Source organism: Odontomachus brunneus, unplaced genomic scaffold (assembly GCF_010583005.1).
Source record: "Odontomachus brunneus isolate Ranch 3 - 2012 unplaced genomic scaffold, Obru_v1 Obru_scaffold_031, whole genome shotgun sequence".
In the NCBI taxonomy this organism is placed as follows: domain Eukaryota; kingdom Metazoa; phylum Arthropoda; class Insecta; order Hymenoptera; family Formicidae; genus Odontomachus; species Odontomachus brunneus.
This window is the reverse complement of record NW_022639481.1, coordinates 27,673-40,495: the sequence shown is the minus strand read 5'-3', so window position 1 is coordinate 40,495 and position 12,823 is coordinate 27,673. Positions and strand designations below refer to the sequence as shown.

Here is a 12,823-nt window from a genome sequence, read left to right as displayed (position 1 = left end):
CTCTCTCTCTCTCTCTCTCTCTCTCGCTTTCTTGTTTAATAACAATTTTTATATAACTCGAGAGATATTTTATTACGATGAAACTTCGGTTCCTCGAATATAATTCTCTTTTGTTATTTTTAATAATTGTAGTAATTGCGGAATTTTGCGAAAACGCGATTTTCTTTAGCGACGCATCGCCTCTCGAATGTTTCGCACAAGTTAATTGATGTGAACTTTCCGAGTCGCCTGATCGCGCGAGGACTCGAAAACGCGAGCAAACAATCCGAACTAGTAGTCTAAGGAGAAAAAAAGAACTGTAACATAGTACCTCTAGCACGCTTCGTGTAACCGCAATCACCCGATAAATTAACACGCCGACTAATTAAATTCCCAATTGAATTTCCTTAATTAAACCCCACGCTCGGAGAAATTTGTATATAAGAACGGAGCGGCGGCGGCAGCGGCTACGACGACGCACGATGACGTGCGTTTAGCTAATTAACGGTTAAGAGTGTAAAACGCGCGCATACGTGTGTGCGTGCGCGTATGTGTGAGTGTGTAGGTGCGTGAATGTACAAATAGCGTAAGTAATCAGCTGTTTGCAACTCAAAACGGTGCTCATCTAAACGCGAAAGTGTGTAGGCGCGCCCAACCTGAAATTACCGCTGACAGGATCGTCGGAAGACGAAGAAAGGATTGGTGTTTGACAGGACGAGGCGAGGCGATCGAAGGACGGTTCATGGCGTAATCGCGGTGTCGTCGACATGTGTACGAAAAGAGACAAAAAGGAGAGAGCAGATACTTCGAAGGCGGAAACCCTCTGTCCTCTCATTGCTCCTGCGACAAAATGGCATGTAAAACTCGCCGCGCAATAATTAAAGAGACACGATCAGTTTCTTCGCATTATCCTCTGATTACCTTTGACGCGGGACGCGTCGGACGTTGTGTTTTACTACTCCCTCTCTGCTGAATGTTCTTTTCCCCCTTCTTCTTTCCCTGTGATAATTTTCGAAGCGATAAGAATTTTTCCCACAAAATCCACAGAGAAATCCACGCTGAGGAGATTTACAAAGTGACCGCACTTCAGCATACGGAAGTTGCGGAGTGCTTACAGTTTACGCGGACCTCACAACGAGAATACGAGCGACACGAAGACGTACGGAGCATAGCGACTGTGAATTCTGATTATGCGATGGTGCCGCGACTAATCCCGGTTGCAATCGCGAATTCTGGATACTGTTGCGCCGCACAATATTCCGGTCTGACAATCGCAGAAGTAAATGGAGTAAGATGATACGTTACATTGCCCGAAATAATTAATGGTACTACTGTGTGAGATGTATCGCACGATCCGGAATCTCAATCCAATTGAACAATCTTCCTCTAAATAAATAAATTATTCGAAAATCTTTGAGTTTTTTTGAGTGGAATTCCACTCAAAAAACAGAATGACAGCCGGTGTCGCGCTCGAATAATTTTCTCGTTCGCACGGGATAGCGAGCATGTAAGTTTTTCCTAAAAACGGAAACATGAAAAGTTTCACGTGAACTCGACGACTTTAGCGATCGTGTAATATCTCAAAGAATGAAAGTGTGAAAATTTTCACGTGAAACTTTTCACTTCCCACGAGTTTACGCTAGAAGAAAGATACATGATCGATACCAAGAGTAAATTTTTCCATTTTGCATCGTCCAATACCCAAAATAAGAAAAAATGGTTACAATAATCCATATTCAGTCTGCAATAAATCCAATTAACCTCTTGATTGTTGGACGAAAAAAATGCTTGTATGGGTCAAAAGCTTTTGATAAAATAATTAATAGAATTATAAAAAAGTTACTTTCGGAGGGTTTTCTGAATTGCTAAATTTGAATTTTAGATCAAAATTTCAAAATTCAGAATGTTAGATTCAATGTAGACAGACATATAAATATTGTTCGATTCGTTTGTATTCTTGAAGCTGCTATCTTTGAGTTCAAAATTAAAATTTTTTTATTAGAGTAATCCAATATAACAACGAAAAATAATTAAAACTCCTCAAAATTAATTTTTGTGCAAATTGAATAATATTTTAAATTTTTTGCCCATCATATTGAATTTGCCATTTTGAATTCGAGAATGTTTATTTTGAATTTAGAATCAGGGGTTTAAAAAACTCTAAAATTTCAATTTTTATATAAATCCAATGATTTTTTAATTTTCAGTTTACCATATGAAATCCGTTATTTTGGATTTCACAATTTTGATCTCACATTTGAATTCAGCGATCCCAAAAATAAAAATATAGTATCTCGTTCTAATTGTATAAGTATTTTTTTTTTAAATGTGTGGATATTTCCGTCATTTTTTATCAATTTACTTTTTGCAGATATTTCTATCATTGACAGTCAAGAGGTTAAATAACTTTTCTCTGAAATAGTCGAATTTCTCTCTAAATTTCTCGAAATGAAATTCCACTAGAAAAACAGGGTGACAACCATATGATCTAATCAGTCGTAAAGGACTGATTTAACGTTGCTGAACTTCGTGATATTTAATGAACTCAAAGTTGCTGTGAAGTTTACGCGTATCGGTCCATCGGGGTCCCCACGATTGTATTCAGGCCACGCAACCGCGCAGATTCCGATACGACCGTACGATAACGTCAATGTCGAACGAAGACGCGCCGGCACACGAACTGTACAATGACACGGCACAATCGCGCGATCATATCGCGCAGCCCTGAAATTGCAGATCGCGTCCTGTACATGCGATCTCACTGGGACGCTGGGGACGCGGTCGCGGAATACGCCGGACGTGTTTGCCGAATCGCATCGGCACGACCTGTCGTCCTTTGTCCGCACGAAAATAAAGAGGCCGATTTCGGCATTTCGCGCAAGCGTGGCCGCACACGGTCCCCGCGCGTCGCGCTGTATCGACGCGTCGGAGTAGTATATCGTAAGTACGGACGAATGATGGACACCAACACGGGACGACGTGAACGCGACCCCATCGGCTGCCCCGGCCACCCAATCAGAAAATCAATTGTGGACGTCAACGCCACGTTAATCGTCCGACCGACATTCACCGTCGTTCCGCTAATTATTTAGTTTTCCATCGTTCGCGCGGCTTGTAGCAATGCGACCCGTGGAACACATTTAAACGTTACCCACCAAACAGAAAGCTACATTTCATCCCTTCCTCCCTGCCTCCCCTCCTCATTCCCGCCAATTGTCGCCGGGGAAAGAATGAGCCGAACGGGTCGCGCGACGCCGCAATTTACATTGTCGATTAATTCTCGATCAATAAACGGTGATTTTCTTTTGGCAATGCCAACACACGAATAATTCATCGGCGAACTCGGTGATTTCTCCCCTTTTACCTACCGTGAATTTTGACCTCGGAATTCTCGTTTCGATGTGTAATGCCAATAAAAGATAGCTCGAGGAGGAGAAATTCCTCAGACAGGAAATTTGCGAACTAAACTGTATACTCTTAGGTATTCAACCAACAAGAATTAATTTCGACCAATAAGAGCTGCGCAAAGAAGTAAAAGATGTATAATGCTAATAACAAATAGCTCGAAAGAGAAATTCCTCGGGAGAGAAATTTTTAAGCTAAACGTATACTTTCAGATATCCGACCAACAAGAATTAATTTTAGTCTATAAAAACTATGCAAGGAAATTTTCATAAAAGATATGTAATGCGCTGATAAAAACTAGCTCGAGGGAGAAATTCCTCAGAAGAGAAATTTTCGAGATAAACGAAACTGTATATTCTCAGGAATGCAACCAACAGAAATTAATTTTGGCCAATAAAAATCGCGCGAAAAAATATTCGTAAAAAGTGTGTAATGTTAATAAAAAATTAGTTCGAGGGGGAGGGAGGGGAAATCCCTCGGGAAAGAAATTTCCGAACGAAACTGTATAGAGGCTGTCAGATATTCAACCGACAGGAATTAATTTCGGCCAATAAGAGCCGCGCAGAGAAATTTTCGTAATATGAATGATAATGAGATGCAATATATCTCTCGAATCTGGGAAAAGCCACGATTAGTGTCTCTCTGGCAGCTATTATTAATATAATTAAACCGTTATTGATATAATTAAACTTAACGCGCTCGCGTGTGCGGCACGTGCGTTATCTCTCGTCAGTGTGTGAACTTTACCAAAATCGATCGAGATTAAGCGGCCTCGCGAGCTCGCGACATCTGGATATACGCTCGAGTTCGCAAACTCGACGAAATCCTCCCCTATCTGACGCTGCAGCCGGAACGACATTAACTATGCTCACTCATTAACGCGGCGCGCAAGCTACGTTCCCTCGATAAGACTCGCGATTGGATCCTCACAGGATTCCGAGGACGCGCTCGTCCCCCCGTCGCGTGCCGCGCGCCAAACTTGAAGAACCTAATTACCAAGATCGTTAACGGCGGATATGCAGGCCGCGGGAGCCTGAAATATAAACGCAATGTGCGCGCGACACATTATGTACATTTAATATTTAAGTTAAACGAGGCTATAAAATATTTATTAACATAGTATTTTGTATGTTAATCAATCCGTATCGCGAAATGCATACACAATATGAAATTAAAATGAAACAAATTGCGAATGAATATTAAATGATAACCGCGAACATGCACACACACACATACATACATACACGCGTGTCAGCCGCGTAGGAAAATCGATATTTCGAAGTTCGGTATTTCGCGTTCATATACACACACATTCGGCTATACACTTTGTATACTCGGCGATGCCGCGGCGCGTCTTCCGATACCGTTCATACATTCGTCCAGCTCTCGTCCGCGCTAATTTCTTCAGCAAGCAGCGGCTTGAAGCGGTAATGCGAGGTCTCCCGCGGAATTGGCGTAATTGGCAATCTGCACAATTAGTTCGTGTCTCCCGTCGAAGGGAAAGACTAATCGTCGCAAGCCCCGTGGGGCTGAATTCTCCATTAACCCTTAAACGAGACGCTCACTTACTCACAGCAAAAGAATCAATAATCAGGTCGCGGTAGGTCGATCGGAATCGCGAGTCAATTAATACGCAAGTATGATCGAAATTTTAACTCTGCTTTTGATCTGAACTTTCTAACATCTGTATTGAAAGATCAGTGTATCTGTGATACACACAAAAGTCCTACTTAGCGCCTCAAATTGGCAGAAAACGCACAAAATGCCACTTGAAGAGGTTCTGAAGAGGTTTTCTCGCCAAAGTTCAATAAAAGCCTGTATCGATCACTGTTGCTTCTATTCAATCAGCTAACTTTGCCGTGACATCCTCTTTGGAGCCTAGGAGTAAAATGGAAGAAAGATTTGCACGGAAAGAAAGATTTGCTTGGATCAACCGAATATATCTGGTGAGGTTAAGAATGAACTCCAGAATTCCGATTGAAGTTACGGGAATTTTGTTAACAAGGTTAACAAAAATTTGACTTGAACAGTTGCACCCGGAGAAAACTACTATGGTTGCTACATCCACATTCTCTGTGGTTAAAGAAGAAATTTATATGATTTCAAGTTAAAGTGATATCGCATTAAAAGTATGCCCAGCGATACAGTTTTCACAGTTTCAATGTTCAGTAAAGTATATCCTCATATATAGTTGCCTCCACCAAAGAAATATTGCTTCTCTCTCTGTTATGGTCTGCGGAACGAATACTATGATTAAAAGAGATTCGTAGAATTTGTACCATACAGCATAAAGAGTACCATTTAAACACATGGACAAGCGACAAAGACAAGTGATATCCTTAGTTTTACCCCGTAAAAGTTTTGGTCAACCAGAAATTTTATTAACCAAACCAAAATCTTGTCAACGTGGATAGAACTCTAGTAACTTCAACCGAAATTCTGCTTCATATTCATATTTCACCAAATACTTGATTAATTCAACCAAACCTTTCTTTGCACACTGTGCTTTTTCTGCCACTTAGAAATGCTAAGTAGAACTTTAGTTCCCATGTGTACTATAAGCATATACAGACCCTTAAGAATATATAGATGTTAAAAGATTCAGGTTGAAAGTAGGACTAAAATTTCGTCTGGGGATCGAAGGAGGAAGATGTATTCTTCACGCGATCTTGCTCGCGATTCTCTTCTCGAGCTTAATCGGGCGAAGGGTCTGCAGACAAGGTATCGACGTGGATACCAAGCTGGCCGGGAGAAGTGACTTAATGACGTCGCGCGGAAACGAAACTTCCTCGCCTTATTTCGCGAGAATGGCCGACCAGAGAGCATGTCGTCGAGTGTTTCGCAAACAGCGAAAAGACAAATCGAACGAGGTGGCCGTTGAGTGAGAGGCGCGAAGAAGCGGCGGAAGCGGGCGTCCGAACTTGTTCGTGCTGACGTTAATTAACTGCCCGAACAAGCGCGAGCCCGATTAACGGAGCCTCAACGATCTACTCGAAGGGTAGCCGGCAGGTCGGTCGCGCGAAATCGACGGGGGAATTTCGGAATTAACGCGAGATATCTCCACGTTGCACACGCAAACGTTCCCCTTGGACGTACGTTGCGCCAAAAACACGGATTTCCTCCTGCTCCCTGTCGGCGGCACGTATCTGTGTTGATTGCGATTTATCATTAATGAGGCGGTCTCCACGCGAATTGCATAATAACAATAATAACAATAATAACAATGCCGCGCATCATGAGACACTGAATATGCATACACACGAATGTCGCGTCCGCGAGGCCGCTGGGGTTTCTTCAGCGCGCGAAGCGTCCGTCGATCATTCGCGAACCGGTCGTGATTACTTCCGCGCGTTATAATTGCGTGAGCCAGAAAAATTGGACGATCGACAACGCGGCGTGCGATGGGCAAAGTACGTATCTTCCTCGCAGTCCCTTCGCCTGCTTTTGTTTGTGCCGTTTGCGGATACGTCGGAATTATCAGTGATAAAAAGTACACTGTTTGTGAGATGTTGCGTTAAAATATTTGCGAAAAAGATGTTGCGAAAGATATTTCATGTGTGTGTCATTTATTCGTGAAATTCTCGTAAGAAGTTCTCTTGGATATTAGAGAAAAAAGAGGAAGTCCTTTCATCAAATATCCGAAGAAAAGAAAAAAGGAGATTCGACGTTGCTCATTCGAGATTAATGAGAATTATTGATGCCACTAGATAAGATAAATTCGTTTTCTATTTTGTTGGACAGAGACAGGACAACAAATCTCCCGCACCAAACTAATAATGATGATTCTATATAATTGAAAAAGAGATCATAATTCTATGTTCACGCTGATATTTACAAGAATCAGTCTAAAAAATTCTTCGTTGTTAAAAGCTCCAAAACTTGACGCATGCAAAACAATTTACGGCAAGCTTGATCATTTCTGCATTACTGTATTCTCGATATCACATATGATTCCCTTCAGAATAGATAGAGATAGAATGAGAGGGGGAATGAGAGGGGGAGTGGTAGAAGGAGAGGAATACAGAGAGCGCGAGAGAGACGGAAGAAGGAGAGGGGTGAGACACAAGTGTGACGTCCTGCGTTTTGCGGTTGCACGCATCTCGGTGCTATCCTGATGCACCTGGCCTGCGAAATACATTTCACAGACCGCGACGCGATGGATATACATGGTATATACGGTGCTCGCGATACCGCCCTTAGCATACATATAGAGCCGCGTACATGTGGAGCTTGGTACATAGAGAAATTAATAGGCGAGAACTCGACATTTCGATATACTACTAAATTAGTCAGCTCTTCAACGGCCGTCTATTAAAAGCTCTATTCCCGGAATTAGGATAATCCGGTCAGAAAAGAGAAAAACGTAAAAAATTCAACTGTCATTAAATTTGCCGGCCTTTCAACGCTCGACCGTTAAAAGTCTCAAGGTGAATTCACACATTGGCAGAAAAACCAAAAACAAACAGGCAGAAGCCAATCAGAACTCGCGCTGATGGTCAGGTGGCAATCGACAGTTTCTACTTTTCTAACAGCACGATTGGCTTCTACGTGACTGGCTTCTGCCTTTCTGTTTTCGACTTTTCCTCCGAGGTGTGAATCCACCTTTAGGCCAAATTCAAGGTTCTGCCGTCAAAGTTCACCGAACGTTAAAGCCGACCCACCGATGCACGAATTATTAAAAGTTTCAACTCTGGAATCAAGGCCCTTCTCGCAAACGTCTGAAATCGATTTCGCGTTAAGCTAAGTCCTTTAACCGATATCAAGCTGAATTAATTTGTTAGTTTGAATACGCAGAGCGTGAAAATAAAACGACAACACATGTCGCAACGATGGCTGCGGAAGTAAGTGCGGAATTAACAGAATGATTTCTTTCGCGCGAGACTACTTCCGAGAAAATTTGGGAAACGCTCTTGAAAGATCTTTTATCAGGAATTAATTTCTTCATGCTTCTTCACCTTTATACTTCGTGATCTTCGTTTATCGTCAAATTCGCCTTAATGACTATCACCAAAAAGTCATACGTGAAGTAGTGAAAAGATAAAAGAGAATATGAAATGAGAAACCTCTCGTCGCACAACCCGCAACGAAACCAAATGACAAATTTATCTCGGTCGTCGCGGATGCGACGCTATTAAAATCTTTAGGACACGTAAATGAAATACTTCTCTTGAAAATCGAAAATTGCATTCCGAATAACGGCAACGAGTGCACGTGGGAGGAGGAGAGCCGGCGGCAGAGAGCAGCTCCCTTTGCAAAGAGAGAACTGTAATAATTTATCAGACTAGCGTCTAGCGGACAGTGACATAACTGCTTCCGGACTCGTTAATCTATTGCAGGAAAATGAGGGGGCGAACTTGGGATGAGATCGGGACGAGGCGAGCGGATGGGAAATGTTTTTCCAACGCGCTCGCACGATAAACTCATTTTAATTAACGAGCGGATCCGCGTTAAAATACGACGTATTAAAGCGCATTATTTATGGAAGACATGGTGCAGCGGAGAAATAAATGTAACCACGTCCCGAGCCCTGGGAAAAGTTACTAAATTCTACTCTCCAGATTTCTCAGACGTCACCCCGTGAATGGGGTGGAGTTCCAACTTTGGCAAACGTTAAGTTCCCAAACGAGCTCTGTCCTTTAAAGAAGCGAATTAATTAGAAGTAAAAAAGTAAGACGTCGCCGTTCTGAAACCAACGCGAGCTCACGAGTGAATACCAGGGTATCAATCGCTGAAAATTTTCTCTGACTCAAATAATCAGCAAATCAAACGTCAAAGTTAATCAATCGTCACATATGAAATCACGGATAGTTTAATCCATTGATGAAATTCATTATTAATCAGTGTGCAATCAATCATATCAAAGTTTAATTAACAATTTCAAACGACGAAAATTATGTGCGATTTTATGCATGACGATTGATTAATTTGGATTATTGATTTTCTGATTATTTTAGTCGAAGAGAATTCTAATCGATTAATGTGTAACACTGGTAAGAATACATTGAGAGAATATTATAGATCTTTCTTTTTATTTTTCATTTAAGTATTCTTCAATTTTTTTTGTTTTTAGAAACATACGAAAATAGACTAGCAAGGTCTATCTTGCTAAAGAACGTACGTAAATTTCGCAAGAAACAGGAAATTTTTAAATAGCTAATTGTGTATATACACATATATATATATATATATATATATATATATATATATATATATATATATATATATATGATTAACTACAAATAATAAGTGCAAATAATAATTATTAATAATAATATCTAAAATTGTATATTATTATAATTAATTAAACAAATAATTAATTACTGCGCAGAGAATGTTAATCTATTCCTCGAATACAAAGTAACAACAAAGTAACTGCAGTACCTTTCACCATAAAATTTCTTCTGTGTACGTCTCTATTTTGTGAAGAAAAAAATGTGATGTAAACGTTATTATGCGCACACAGATACAATCTACATCCAGAAATAAAGATAAAAAAAAACGTTTGAGTAAACGCGCGAATATTTACCGCGTTTATTCTTAATTAAATGTCGGAAATCATCAATTTATTTTAATAGACGGTAGTGTAAAATTTTATGATATTAACGATGAGAAGTTAACGAAGAGCGCCGCTCATTAGCGCAGTCGCCCGGCGCATCTTCCCGGTAATTTCTTTTCGATTCCATCGGCTAGCCTGCTTTTCGAAAATATCTCATAATTATGGTCGTAGGTTTTTAGCGAGCGTCACCGCGTCGGCAGCCATTAACTTTTCGCAAGACGCTGCGCGGTTTTCTCACGTAATTTTTATCCGCTACGACGCAAAAGCAGCTCGCATGCACATTCCGTAAAAAGAATATTACTGCTGCACTCGCAGCGAGTATAACGTAAATAGACTACGCGGGACAAAAAATTGCGTCGTTTGAACGGCATTAAAGGGACTGGAGGGTCAGATTGCCTGAAAATCGTACTTGTTCTTTCACAATTTTTTATGACAAACTGAATGAATATGCGAAAGTATTATTTTGACGTGTATTTATACAACATATAAGAAGAAGAAAAATATAATTTTAATGATCAAATATACAATATAAGTGTGTGGTACATGCAGTTAAAATATATTTCGTTTTTCTTTTCAAGGTCGTCATTTTGCAGTAATATCTTGATTCTCGATGGTTCTATTAAGCTGAATTTTAGATAGAAAATTTCCATAAGTTTGACGTTATCCTGTGAACTACTGACAAACATTCGTGAAAATATTTAATTTTAAAATATTAATTTTTTTTTACTATAAAAAAACTGAAAATTTAATAATATTCCATTAAGACTCGATTTCATCAACGTCGATCAAGCCTTAAACCGCATTTAAACTATTTGAAACAAAGACGAACTCAGATCAAGGCTCAATTGACGTTGGTGGAATCGGGCCTAAAATATTTGCAATTTTGTTAACTTTTACTCAATTTCTATTATAATAAATAACGGCAAGTTTACGGAAAAACAAAATATATTTTAACTGCATGTACCATACACTTATATTGAGTATTTGATCATCAAAATTATATTTTTCTTCTCTTTATAAATACGTCAAAATAATACTTTCGCATATTCATTCAATTTGTCATAAAAAATTGTGAAAGAACAAACGATTTTCAGGCAATCTGACCCTCCAGTTTCGTTAAAAGCAGAGAGCATCAGTTATACTCCCAACGTGCACAATAATTTACTTCGCTCTACGATTAATTCGAGAGTTTTGCTCGCTGCTTTTGGATACCTGTTGCAATTAAAGTTTCGCAAAATTAATAATATTGCTTCAAGAGTTTCATTACAAGTTTCGATGTTGCAGCTGAGATCAAAGAAAGAGAAGAGCTGGCGGGCTATGATACGCGGGATGGAGAAACACAATGATTAATCCGCGATTACACGAGATTAACGCGTTAACCAGTCGATTACTCGCCGCGTGCGTCAATTCACGGCGAATCACCGCGGCGACGTGAAGAAGCGGATGAATTCCAGGGAGCGCGAATATTAAAAATCGGACACCGAGCAGTCGTGGGTATAACTCTAAGCGAGGATTATCAGGGGGGAAGGAGGGAGGATTGCATCCTCCACGAATCCGCTAATCCTCTCCCAGGGATTTAAATGTCACGCGGGGATATTAATTCGCGCGCGCGCGCACGCTCCTTTCTTTTATTTCTTCAGTTTCCTAGGTGGTAATCCCTGTTCCTCTGCTAAAAATACTAGCCGTCCCGGAAGTAATCTCCGCTAATAAACTCAATTCTTCGGAATAATCGCGCCCCTATCTCTCTCACTCTCTGGATTATGTTCCCTCCCATTTTCCCCAAAGAACTCCGAATCTTTTTAGTAATCTAATTAATCTCCTTTTTATTCTTTCACAGATATTTTCATATCTCGTCTTTACGTTTTGTCACATAGAGAAAGAGAGAGAGAGAGAGAGAGAGAGAGAGAGAGAGAAGGGGGAGGAAGAGGGAGGGAGAAGAGGAGAAAGAATACTTTCGGGATCTCGTTCAGGAGTCCGTTCACGCATTCCTAAATCTTCCCTCCCGTCTCCAGGAATCCCTAGTTTTGCCGAAATTAATTTACATATGACGCGAGCCGACGGCACGATTAGGGCGCTGATTAAAATCGAGATTAATGGATCACAGGTAGCGCACTTTCCTTCAGATTCGCCGCTGCTTTATTACCCTAATTCCTGGCGAATCCTGCCCACTCGACCCACGTTCTCGTATAATCCCGAACGAGAAAGAGGCGAGAGAGCCTCGCGAGGAGAAAACCTCACAATTTTATAAAGTGCCCCCGGATTCTCATTATTTACTCTTGCTCTCATCTCTACTTTTCTCTTCTACAATAATGTATTCATCACATTATACAACAGCAAAAGTACGTTATTATAATCTGTAATGTGTCGATTAATATGAATTTCCTGGTTACTGACATCCGTCTCACTTAACGCGTTTTGCATTCCGCATTTCTTCAGAGAAGAATTTTATTTGGTATTAGCATTCTAATTTGCGCTTCCCCTCATTACGGAGAGCTGTTTCGACGCAACACGACGTCTGTATAGCGAAATCTTTATTGTCGACTGACTCTCGGTTCATTTGTTTGAACGTTGGAATTTAATCGTCCGGTGAGCGCCACGAAGTCGAAGAAAAATATTTTCCAAGCTTTCCTAGCTTTATTAGACGAACGGAGTCGGTTCGTGAGGTGGAACTCAACACAACCGATAATTTCTCCAAGTAATAAAAGACACGAATCGTCTTGATATTAAATTTCTTCGCCACGGATTTGAAATATCACTATCCCGGAAGATCCACTCGATAAATCAAACGTTACTGATATTTTTATTTTTATTTCAGTTTATATATGAAATACTCCGAATCTCTCTCTCTCTCTCTCTCTCTCTCTCTCTCTCTCTCTCTCTCTC

The 12,823-nt window shown here is 40.5% G+C and overlaps 1 protein-coding gene across 1 annotated transcript in view; it reads right to left on the bottom strand.

Moving 5' to 3' along the window:
* LOC116843254 (26S proteasome non-ATPase regulatory subunit 1) overlaps nucleotides 1-12,823 on the bottom strand; it is a 56,879-nt gene that overhangs the window by 17,204 nt on the left and 26,852 nt on the right. The gene's annotated exons all lie outside the window — the stretch shown is intronic.